This window comes from Xyrauchen texanus, chromosome 13 (assembly GCF_025860055.1).
Source record: "Xyrauchen texanus isolate HMW12.3.18 chromosome 13, RBS_HiC_50CHRs, whole genome shotgun sequence".
Taxonomy (NCBI): Eukaryota; Metazoa; Chordata; class Actinopteri; order Cypriniformes; family Catostomidae; genus Xyrauchen; species Xyrauchen texanus.
In genome coordinates this window covers 1,589,844-1,600,834 of record NC_068288.1, presented here as the reverse complement: position 1 = coordinate 1,600,834, position 10,991 = coordinate 1,589,844, and the positions used below count along the sequence as shown (strand labels likewise).

The 10,991-nt window shown below is 45.8% G+C and overlaps 1 long non-coding RNA gene across 1 annotated transcript; it reads left to right on the top strand.

The window, feature by feature from the left end:
• The first annotated feature begins 335 nt into the window (after nucleotides 1-335).
• LOC127654280 (uncharacterized) lies at nucleotides 336-10,425 on the top strand. Its single transcript, XR_007971909.1, has 7 exons — nucleotides 336-1,303; nucleotides 1,843-2,006; nucleotides 3,753-3,862; nucleotides 9,057-9,167; nucleotides 9,264-9,406; nucleotides 9,514-9,731; nucleotides 9,890-10,425. It is a non-coding gene; the product is annotated as an uncharacterized LOC127654280 (long non-coding RNA).
• The last annotated feature ends 566 nt before the right edge of the window (nucleotides 10,426-10,991 follow it).

Genomic DNA, 10,991 nt, shown 5'->3' with positions numbered 1-10,991 from the left:
ATGCTTTTAAAATATATTTAAAATATATTTTAAAAAATGCCCAAAAAAGGTATTTTTATAAAATGTATTTATGTAAATGTATTTTGACAAATATTTTAGCAAATATATTTTTTGGCCATTTTTTGTATATTTTGAAAAAGTCTCTACAATAGTTTTGGGCAAATGAGGACAGAAATTAGATTGGTATTGCAAGTCCGCCCATAGAATATTAATTAAGATTAAAATTACCAACTGGTTACCAACACACAATTATTGAAAACAAACGGGCATCGTCACAAAGTTACGTTGTGGTGACGAATCCAGGAATTTCACTTTTCCGGTTGTCAGGACGTAACCATTTACATTGCCACGACGAAAGATTCGTAATGTGATTACGTTGCCGTTACGTAATGGTCATGTAATTTGGCTAGCTGTGTATCTGCGTCACTTCAGTTTCACTGCTCTAATACAGAGCCAGCCTGTTTCAGTGGTCGGTAACAACAGTCGCAAAGCATCCGGGTAGTTGCACCAGCTGTGCATAAGTTCTCACGTAAGTTATGTCGTAAAGTTCACACAAAGGGCTTCGTAACCACTAGTTAGTTTGTAACTAAGTCAGTGCTTAATTCGGTTGCACCACCTGTTCTTAAGGCAAGACTTAACTAGTAGGTCGCAAGCTCTCCGTAAAGTAATGCGTACTCGCATAATATGACATTTACTTGTATTGAAGCAGCCTTCAAATTTGTACACAGAAGTGTTAAAAAGCTGTGAATTTCTATTTGATCTTGTTACGGTTGATGTTCAAACCTCTGCTGTCAGCTGTAATAAATTATATCTCCATTAAAATATGATACGTAATGAAAGTAGAATTGATGAATCGTATATTTATATATAGGAATTGTATAAGGTGTGAAAAATAAATACAGGCTGGAAAAAACAGACATTTATTCATTGTAATATCCTATATATATTTTGAATGTCTTGAAACTTGTCACCATGCAAAGCATCCTGAAAACTGCACCATTAGAATGGTTTCATGCTGAAGACCTGCTTAAAAAATTGTTTCTCTCTCTCTCTTTCGTAAATGTCAACATCATACTGTATGTCGAAAGGATTGATGCCTGTCAGGCAAAACATGAGCTCATTGATCTCATAAAATATCAGTCTGCTTCTTTTATTCCATCCGTTACTCCTGGTCGGAGTCTTCCGTAAATATTTACAACAGGCAACAGGCCTCTGTGCTGTGTCTCTGGAAACGAGCGCGCAGATTTTTCTGTAGATGAGGTGGCAGCCACAGTCGGTATCCTACCTCAAAATCTTCATCAAAGTAAGTCACACAGTGTGGTCAAACTGTTCTATTAATGAGTTAATTTCTTTTTGATTATGTTGTGTACTCGTTAACTTAAAAAGGTCTGGAGTTTTGATTGCTCCTTAGAACCGTAATGTTAGCCAACTCTTATGTTATCACAGGGCATGAAGAAGGAGGGCCAGATGTCTGTAATTATATGTAATTGACGACCTTTAACTGCTTCTATTAATTTTTACTGTTAAAGTTTGCTGCGTGGTAATGTTAGTGATTTGTTTGCCAATTCTCTGTTGCTTTTACTCAACCTTGGTAGAATTTAACCATTTTAAAATAATACATTATTAACAGTAACACTGGATTACATGTATATGTAGTGTTGTTCCTTGTGTATGTGCAATTTTGAATCTTTTGCAGGAAAAGGCAAGCTATGTGAGTTTTTTTTATCAAAGAATGCAAATATATGTATTGAAGGAAAATGTCAAAAGGGTTGTTTCAAATATTGTAAAACTTGTGGATCATCTTTTCAAATGTTACAATTTATCCAACAATTTCTTTTTCAGATGTTTTTAGTCGTCAAATATATGGAAAAAAAGATTGTCAACATTATATTTGAGTCATGGTTTGAGGATGGTGTCACTTGGTGGCCAAACTATAGAAGTGATGAATGCAGGGGAGCCAGGAGCAGACTGGAAAAAGTATGAGGTTCGAGTCCTCTCAAGACCTGGTAAGGAGCCGCTTTTGAAACAATATTCAATTCATCTGTGTTATGAAATACACCAGCTCCATAAACTTAACAGATTTAAAATTGTAATTATTAATGTTCTATTTTGATGTCAATTATGTATTAATTTACATACATTTAACAGTCAGTACTTAATTGTAGGTTTGGAACACTAGCCAAACATTTTGTCACATATTTGGCAATAGTTGCTTTTCACAGAAAAGGGGATAGTAGTGTTGCACTGTTGTTAAAGGATTTGTAGATATTTTAAAATATTAGTATTTTAAATATTATATTCAACATTCTCAGATAAGATTTTTTTTTTCTGCGGTATAGTTGGTAAAAAAAAAAAGTATGTTTTTTTTAAAAAGAGTTTTACATATTTATATTGGAAAACAAGCCAAAACAAATCAAACATATTTTTTTGCAGTGTATAATGGGGCGAAGACTACCCTCGACTACCCTCTCTCACCTTTCTGTTCACTTCAATCCATCTTTAACTCAAAAACTTAAAACAAACTCTCTCTTATTAATAAAGCTGCACATTGCCAATTTTATGTTATAATCAAGCTGCATTAAGCATGTGCGCTCGAGGGACCAGCGTCCCCGTGACAGAGTGTGTATCAGCCGGATGCAGTTTCAGTCTCTCCCCTCAGATCGGGGCATTCGCAACTCCTAGAAGAGGCGCTGACCGCACAGAAAAATGCTGGTTTTGGAGTTTGTAGTTATTTGCATGATATGCTTCCGTATTATTTGAACTTTAATAAAGTTAAAACACATTTAAATATAACTGCATTTAAGATGTAATGTCAGTTTTCAATGTTTCCTTTAAAGATGCTCGACACGTAAGTTTTGCTTCAGCCGTGCGGAGCGGCAGCTCCAGCTCTGCTTATTCCACATTGAGAGTGCTTCTGTATGTACTTTGTATTTTTGCATTATAATTCCCTCATACGTTTTTGCATCTGAACTGTGATCTGTGTAAATCTTCCTCTCCTAAGTCAGGTGCGAGCTGCAGTGCTGCTCTCATCATTAGAGTTTAATGTGATCTCATGTTACATTTAAATTAGGTCAAACTTCTATAATTTTTTGTCGTTGTCAATAACTTTGACTAATCGTTTCAGCCATACAGACTATCATAAAATTCTATACACTAGTACAGTAATTACTCAAGTGGATGGATAATACCACAAAATGGATTTGATACACTTTGTTTAAAGTGATGCATTTTTGACAGTCATCATTTCTTGCATGTGAGTTTGCAGAAGTGGTGTAATTCTAATTTTTTTGGTGAATTCTGATCAGATAATTACCTTAAAGCAAGAGAGAAAGTGTGGGCCTCACTGACCTGTAATACCTCTGAGTTACAAACAGATGAGGAGGATTAAGTCACAAGGAAGAGAAATTTTAAGCCAAGGTTTCATATTCTGCGACTATGAAGCCGTTCATCATTTGAAAATGCATTTAGAAATATCTTTAACTATAGAGCTCACATATTAGGTTCATCTCTTTTTTGCTATGCAGTAATTTGCTCTATCAAAAGTAAGCAATTAACTCTTTGCATATTTTGTCTAGCAGTACTAAAGAAGTCAAGTGAAACAACGGTTCCTAGTACAGACTCAGTCGTGTAGGCTAATTTAATATTTAGTGTGCCTGGTTGAGTATAAGCAGTTTGTACTCTTAAAGCAATTTGTTGATGTATTTAACCATGCTCAAAAAATGCATTATTATATTACAGTTTTAATTTGTTAGGCAAATCTTTGAAGATACAGACAATGAGCCAGAGAGGGGTTTAAAGAGGAGCTACCTCAATCTCTCCCATGTCATCTAATGAAATTTGCCAGACTTCTGCTAGACCCGAGGTAGACTGAATCTTCTTGTTCCCCTTCTGTCGCTCTCTCCACGTTGTGTCGGAGAAGCGACACTAGGAGTCTCTCTTGAGTGCCGATATATATATATATATATATATATATATATATATATATATATATATATATATATACCTCTGTTCTATGAAAAAAGGCCAATGAGAAGTTGGCAGATGGTATTTGCATATCCCGCCCCCGGACATACAGGTATTTAGGCGGGGCAAATACGGGAGTTCATTCAGAAAATTTCTTCGGAGCCGATGGTCGTGCATGCAGTCTGCTGCGAGTCACACACCAGTTCCGGTTTAATCCTCTGACGCTCTGCTTGCTGTTGGATCAGCGCATAACAGCGGCTTTCTCCTTCCTTGCACAGCTGTGCATTGTTGCCCCTGGGCGCTTCGACAGCTCAGACAACTCTAGTTATTCTAAAAGAGTAATTTCGCTCTAAAAAGAGCAAAACACAGTGGCGTTGAACGTCCTTCTCAGGACGCGTCTTTTTAAAGACGTTTTTTCCGCCCCTGTGTAATTTCTGGATGCGGTTGAATTCTCCCCACCTCTGACGGTCATAAAAACTGCCTTGCGTACCTGGGTTGCGATCACACGCAGGCAGCGTTTTTATGTATGGTCTATGTTTTCAGTACGAGAACATAGCCATGACAGCATTGCGGTCGCGCCTTTTTCTTGTAGTGAGAGAAAGCCACTTCAACCGCCCCCCGCACCTCGCCTCCTTCCTACGGGATTGGGGCAGGCGCCGCGGGCAATGAACATGATCTGGGGAAAATAATGGGACGCTTTCGCCAGGTAAATCCCCTCGAAACCCCCCACCTCCCCGGCATGCTTGTTTCCGTCCGAGCTTGGGATGAGCATTCTCTCCAATGGGTTATGTTTTCAGTGCGAGAACATAACCGCGGCAGTGTTGCGATCTCTGCTTTCTCTTGTAGTGAGAGAAAGCCACTTCAGCCGCCCCCCGCGCCTCGCCTCCTTCCTACGGGATTGGGGCAGGCGCCGCGGGCGATGAAGACGATCTGGGGAGAATAACGGGACGCTTTCGCCGGGTAAATCCCCACGAAACCTCCCGCCTCCCCGGCACGCTTGCCTGCTTCCTCCAAGCTCGGGATGAGTGCTGTCCGCTTAACGGCCTACCGTCCGGTCCCTTGAGCTCCCGGACATTGAATGGCGACATCACCGCTGCAACGGAGAGCGTCACAGCGGCGTCTGATGCGGATAACTCGCCTGGGCCGCCACCTTCGGGTCTGCCGCCCAGTCAGAGCCTGACGCACGGAGGTCCACTATGCTTCCCCGGGCTTAATTGGTTCCGCGGGCATGTGCGCCGCTCACAGCAGCGCCCCCCCCCCCGGTTCCTTCCCGGACTTGCATAAAGAGCTGAGCAAGCCGAGCTTCCTCGTTCCTCTGCTCTCGCTAGCCTCGGTTGTAGAACGGTTCCAGACCACTCCCCCCCTGCAGGCCATGGCCCCCTCCTGCAAGTCCACCAGGCCAAGGCACTTCAAAATCTGCACTTGGGTAGTCCTGTTCTTGACGTGCCGCAGGAACTGCACTCGAACAGGCGATGGCCACCCCCGTGGTCCAGAAGTGCAACACATGGACAGGACCTTGTTGCAGTACGGGAGGCAGACAAAGCACGCTTTCTCAAACGCTCCCGTCTCCCAGCTCTGTTTATTCGGTGACACCACTTGACGATTCCGCCCAGCAGTCCTCAGTGGTGAAGAAACAGATGGAGGCTATTTCACACATCTTGCCCTGCCGCCAGGGGACATGCCCTGTCTGCTCACTGAGGGCGTCCTCCTGCGGCTTTCAAGAAAGAAAGAAAGTGGTGCTCCGCCTCAACTAACAAAAGAGAGTGGGGCCCAGCTCTCAGCCCCAGCGTCGAGCTCCCCGCAGAAGTTGGACGCCCCTCGTCTGCACGGACCCCCTCGAGGACCCAGAAGGCTCCCAGGCGCTCCTGAGATGACCGACCCAGAGAACGAGATGGTAGCTCCGGAGCTGGTAAGACCACTCCGTTCCCCGGTGGAGGGCCGGGAGGAGAATCTTTTTGTTAGATTCATTACTTTCTCAATAATAGAGCTATTTCCTTTTGTCTCTGGGTCACCTGGCCGCAAATGCCATTCTCACGGCACTCTGCCGCCAGATCTCAACAGTCCTGGCTCCCTGAACGCGGTACCTCCGCCCTCAGCCCCACGACTGTTCCCCGGCCGGCCGGTTCCGACGAGTCCAGAGGACGCCAACATCGGACCTCCAAGCACTTACCTTGCTCGCGAGAATTACTATGCACGCACAGAGACCAGGTGCTCAGGCACCTCAGCCGTTTGGGGCTTCAGGTCAACTGGGAAAAGAGCAAGCTCGCCCCGGTTCAGAGCATCTCTTTTCTCAGCATGGAGTTAGACTCGGTCTCAATGTCAGCACGTCTCTCCAACGAGTGTGCACAGTCGCTGCTGAAATGCTTTGCTTCCTTCAAGCCAGGCACTGTGGTCCCTTTAACGTTTCCAAAGGCTCCTGGGGCATATGACATCCTCCGTGGCGGCCGCGCCGCTGGGGTTGATGCATATGAGACCACATCGGCACTGGCCTCAGACTCGAGTCCCGAGACGAGCATGGCACCACGGCACGCACTGTGAATCACCACCGCCTGCCACCAAACCTTCAAACCCTGGACAGACCTCTGCTTTCTACGGGCAGGAGTACCCTTGCAGCAGGTGTCCCGGCGTCCTGGTCATGACCGACGCCTCCAAATCGGGTTGGGGCGCCGTGTGCAACGGGCACGCAGCCGCGGGCCGTTGGAACGGGGCTGTTGGCTGTTTTCTTTGCCCTGAGGAAGTTTCTCCCATTAATTCGAGACAAACGTGTCCTAGTCAGGTCAGACAGCACCTCAGTGGAGGCTTACATAAATCGCCAAGGTGGAGTACGCCCCCACCACATGTCACAACTCGCCCGTCGTCTCCCACTCCACCCTCAAGGTGTATGTCGCCGCCATCGTGGCTCACCACGACACAATAGACGGCAAGTCTCTAGGTAAGCACAACTTAATTATCAGGTTCCTAAAAGGTGCCCGGAGGCTAACTCCCTCCCGGCCAAGCCTGTTCCCCTCCTGGGATCTCTCAGTGGTCCTCACGGGCCTCCAGAGACCCCCCTTCGAGCCTCTAGATTCAGCTGGACTCAGGGCCCTTTCTCTCAAAACGGCCCTGCTGATCGCGCTCGCCTCCATCAAGAGGGTCGGGGACCGGCAAGCGTTCTCTGTCAGCGACACCTGCCTGGAGTTCGGTCCGGCAGACACATACGTGATCCTAAGACCGCGACCGAGCTACGTGCCCAAGGTTACTACCACACCCTTCAGAGATCAGGTAGTGAACCTGCAAGCGCTGCCCCGGGAGGAGGCAGACCCAGCCCTTTCGTTGCTGTGTCCGGTACGTGCTTTGCATATCTATCTGGACCACACGCAGAGCTCTAGACATTCTGAGCAGCTCTTTGACTGCTTTGGGGGACAGCAGAAAGGGAACGCTGTCTCCAAACAGAGGCACGCCCACTGGGTTGTCGACACCATTTCACTGGCTTATCACACCCAGGCCGTGCCCCCCCCCTTGCGGTTTCCGAGCTTACTCAACCAGGAGTGTTGCGTCCTCATGGGCACTGGCCAGGTGCACCTCCCTAGCAGACATCTGCAGAGCAGCAGGGTGGGCAACACCTAACACTTTCGTGAGATTCTACAATCTCTGAATTGCGTCAGTATCGTCCCGTGTCTTCTCAGGTCCGAGCCCGTAGAACTTGGTAACACGCTGACGAACTGGCTGGGTGAATCACTTGCGCCTAGCGCCCTTTCCCTCAGCCGAGGTACAATAGTGCGCCTTGTTCCCAGGAGACCCCATCTCTCGGATCCCTGGTTGATTCCTCCCTAGCCCTTTTGGGTCTGCAGTTCAGCGGAGGAACACGCCGACCTAAGCCACTATGGGTTCTTTATCTACCCTGTACTGGAATATGTGCTCCTTAGGTTAAGGCCTCCTGTTCGGACTCCCCCTGTGTGTATTTCCGCGGTACTGTCCCCTCACTAGCGGACCCCCGTGTCTCCCTTAGGCAGGTCCAGCTGCCTCGGTCGCCATGCTGTAAGCTTTCCCCCTCTACGAGGCTGGATCTACCACCGCGCCAACTTTCCCACATAGGTCCTAAACGGCCATGTGATGTATTCGCCAACTTTACCTCCCCTGCAGGGCAGGTGTTGTATCCGCAGGGTCTTCTCCCCCTGAAAGAATAGGGAACTGGGTAAGACCCCTTCCCTTAATGCATGTAAGGGCCCCGGCCGTAATTGCTCTATGCAAGAAACATAGAGAGAAAAGAGGCCCAGCCAGGCTTGGCCCGTTCCCAGGTTGGCAAGCATCACCTTGTTCCCCTCACTAGGGTAGCCAGAAGGATTCTGATGACTTTAATGGGGCATTGGTGAAGGGTACATGCAGCCTGATACAGCTGGTCGCGTCTGCACGTAAGAGTACCTGCCCGCTTCTGTATCAGTAGTTCACGTACACGGCTCAGTGCATGGCATGATTGAAGTGGGACCCCTAGTGTCGCTGCTCCGACACAACGTGGAGAGAGCGACAGAAGGGGAACGTCTAGGTTACGTATGTAACCTCCGTTTCCCGATGGAGGGAACGAGACGTTGTGTCTTCCCCGCCACGTCGCTGAGCCGAGCCACTGTTGTGGCTGGACCATTTCCGGCTCCTAAGCAAAATCCTGAATGGACTCCCGTATTTGCCAAATACCGTCTGCTAACTTCTCATTGGCCTTTTTTCATAGAACAGAGGTATATATCGGCGCTCAAGAGAGACCCCTAGTGTCGCTTCTCCGACATAAGGTCTCATTCCCTCCATCGGGGAACGGAGGTTACATATGTAACCTAGACGTTTCAGTGGTATATTCCTGTATTTCCATTTCCAATTTGTAAGCAATGTTTTTTGTTTATATCTAGCCGTTTAGTTGTAACATTAGCATAACAGTGTTAAGTCAAGTTACTTCTATGGGACTGATGCAGTTAATGTAACTTCATGTGCTCCATGAATCTGACAGATCTCAACTTGACATTGTTCATTATAAACTTGAAGGATTTATTAGTATAATAGTAAATTATTATATAATGTAGTTATTCACTTAAAAAAAATCTAATTATTGTCATATTCATGTTTCACAGCAGCACCATCTGTCCCCTTTAATACATCTGGCATGCCTTCCAGTCCTCTATGCCACTTCTCTGTTGGGCATGTTCCAGATCTGTTGCATTCTGAAGATGGTTATTACAAAGGTACTATTTTTTTATGTAATTGTTTGCTTTTGAGATTTGCTCATTAAAGTGATCACATATGGGCAAAAACAATGAGTTTATCTTGCCTCTCCCCAGCCTCTGTGCCTCCAGCCTCTGTATCTCTCACATGCCATCAAGCTCTATGGGCCAGATCTCTGCCATGACTCTGTTAGATGAGCATTCCTGTAAGCCCACATTTAGACTGGGGAAGATGGGCACTGGACCTATTCCTTGCTCTGGTAAAATCCTTTCGATTTAAAACATTCTGTGTTATCCAATTTTTAAAATGATATACATTAAGAAAACTTTGTATTTTTGGTCTTTAAATGCTTAACTCTTTTTGTAGCTGCTCAGCTGCACATCTTAACATTATTGGAACATGTGAAGGAACAGCAAATGCAGCTTGCTGCTGCTGTCAATAATCTTGCTGCATGACAGAGGACCGAAACTCCTGTAGCTGAAATGCTTCACAATATCAGTGTCCCACTGGCCACTATGCCTGAAGTTGAGGAATTGGTGGAATGGCTTAAAGATTCAAGAAACGCATGGGCTAAACAAAACATGGTATGGTTTTTTTTAATTTTTTTTATCTAAAGCTACTTCATGATTGCTGTACAAATTTACTCTGTGCCTATATTGTATTCACTGCGCTCATCTATATTTTGAGATAATTAATCAAAACAGAATAATACATTTTATACCATGTATTTTTGTCTTTTCAGATGGCTCTGGTTGCCGTTGGAGGACAAAACACCAAAAGAGTCACGTGGAACATACTTTCAAGTCTTTTCTCAGATGGAGTAGCCTAACAAATAAACTGGAAAGGAGTCAATGGGAAGAGGTGCTTTAAGGAAATGCTTTCAAGAAGTTTGTTGATCAGCAAGTATGGTATAATATGAAGAAGTTGAGTATTAGACACCTTTCTTAAACCATCTCCACAACCTAAATCATATATATGGCCAAGATATAATTTTTTTTTTTAATTCATTTCTTACTTTTGTTTGTTATAACTGTGTTTGAATTCCATCAAAACTGTGTCTTTTTAAAACATAGCTTCATTACAAGGGCTCAAAAGTAATTGGACACTTGTCTACAAATTGTAGACATGTATAAACATTAGTTTCTGCCTTAGGCTGTGTCCACATAGCATTTCTTTTCTAAGCATCAGCATCTTTTGTTCAGTTGTTCCTAATGAGGAGAGTGCGTATGCGGCCACAATTTAAATCATAGCATATATAAATCGCCAAGGCGGCGTACGCTCCCGTCACATGTCACAACTCGCCCGCCGTCTCCTCCTTTGGAGCCAGCAGCGACTCAAGTCATGCCACTCACAACCCAGGCAGCCTCAATGTGGCAGCGGACGTGCTGTCGCAACAGGGTATGCCCAGTGGAGAGTGTAGGCTGGTACTCCTGAACAGAGGCTCCCCTCGGGACAGACACGCTGGCACACAGCTGGCCAAGGGGGCTTCGCAAGTACGCATTTCCCCTAGTGAGACTTCTTGCACAGGTGCTATGCAAGGTCCGGGAGGATGAGGAACAAGAAATTCTGGTGGCCCCCTACTGGCCCTCTCGGATTTGGTTCTCGGATCTCGTGCTCCTCGCAACAGCCCCTCCCTGGCGAATTCCCCTGAGGAAGGACCTTCTCTCTCAGGGATGGGGCACCCTTTGGCATCCACGTCCAAACCTCTGGAACCTCCACGTCTGGCCCCTGGACGGGATGCAGAAGATCTAAGTGGCCTACCACCTGCTGTCGAAGACTCGTTCAACCAAGCCATAGCTCCCATAGCGCGACCGCTGCCATGTTGGGATGTGAGTGGCATGACT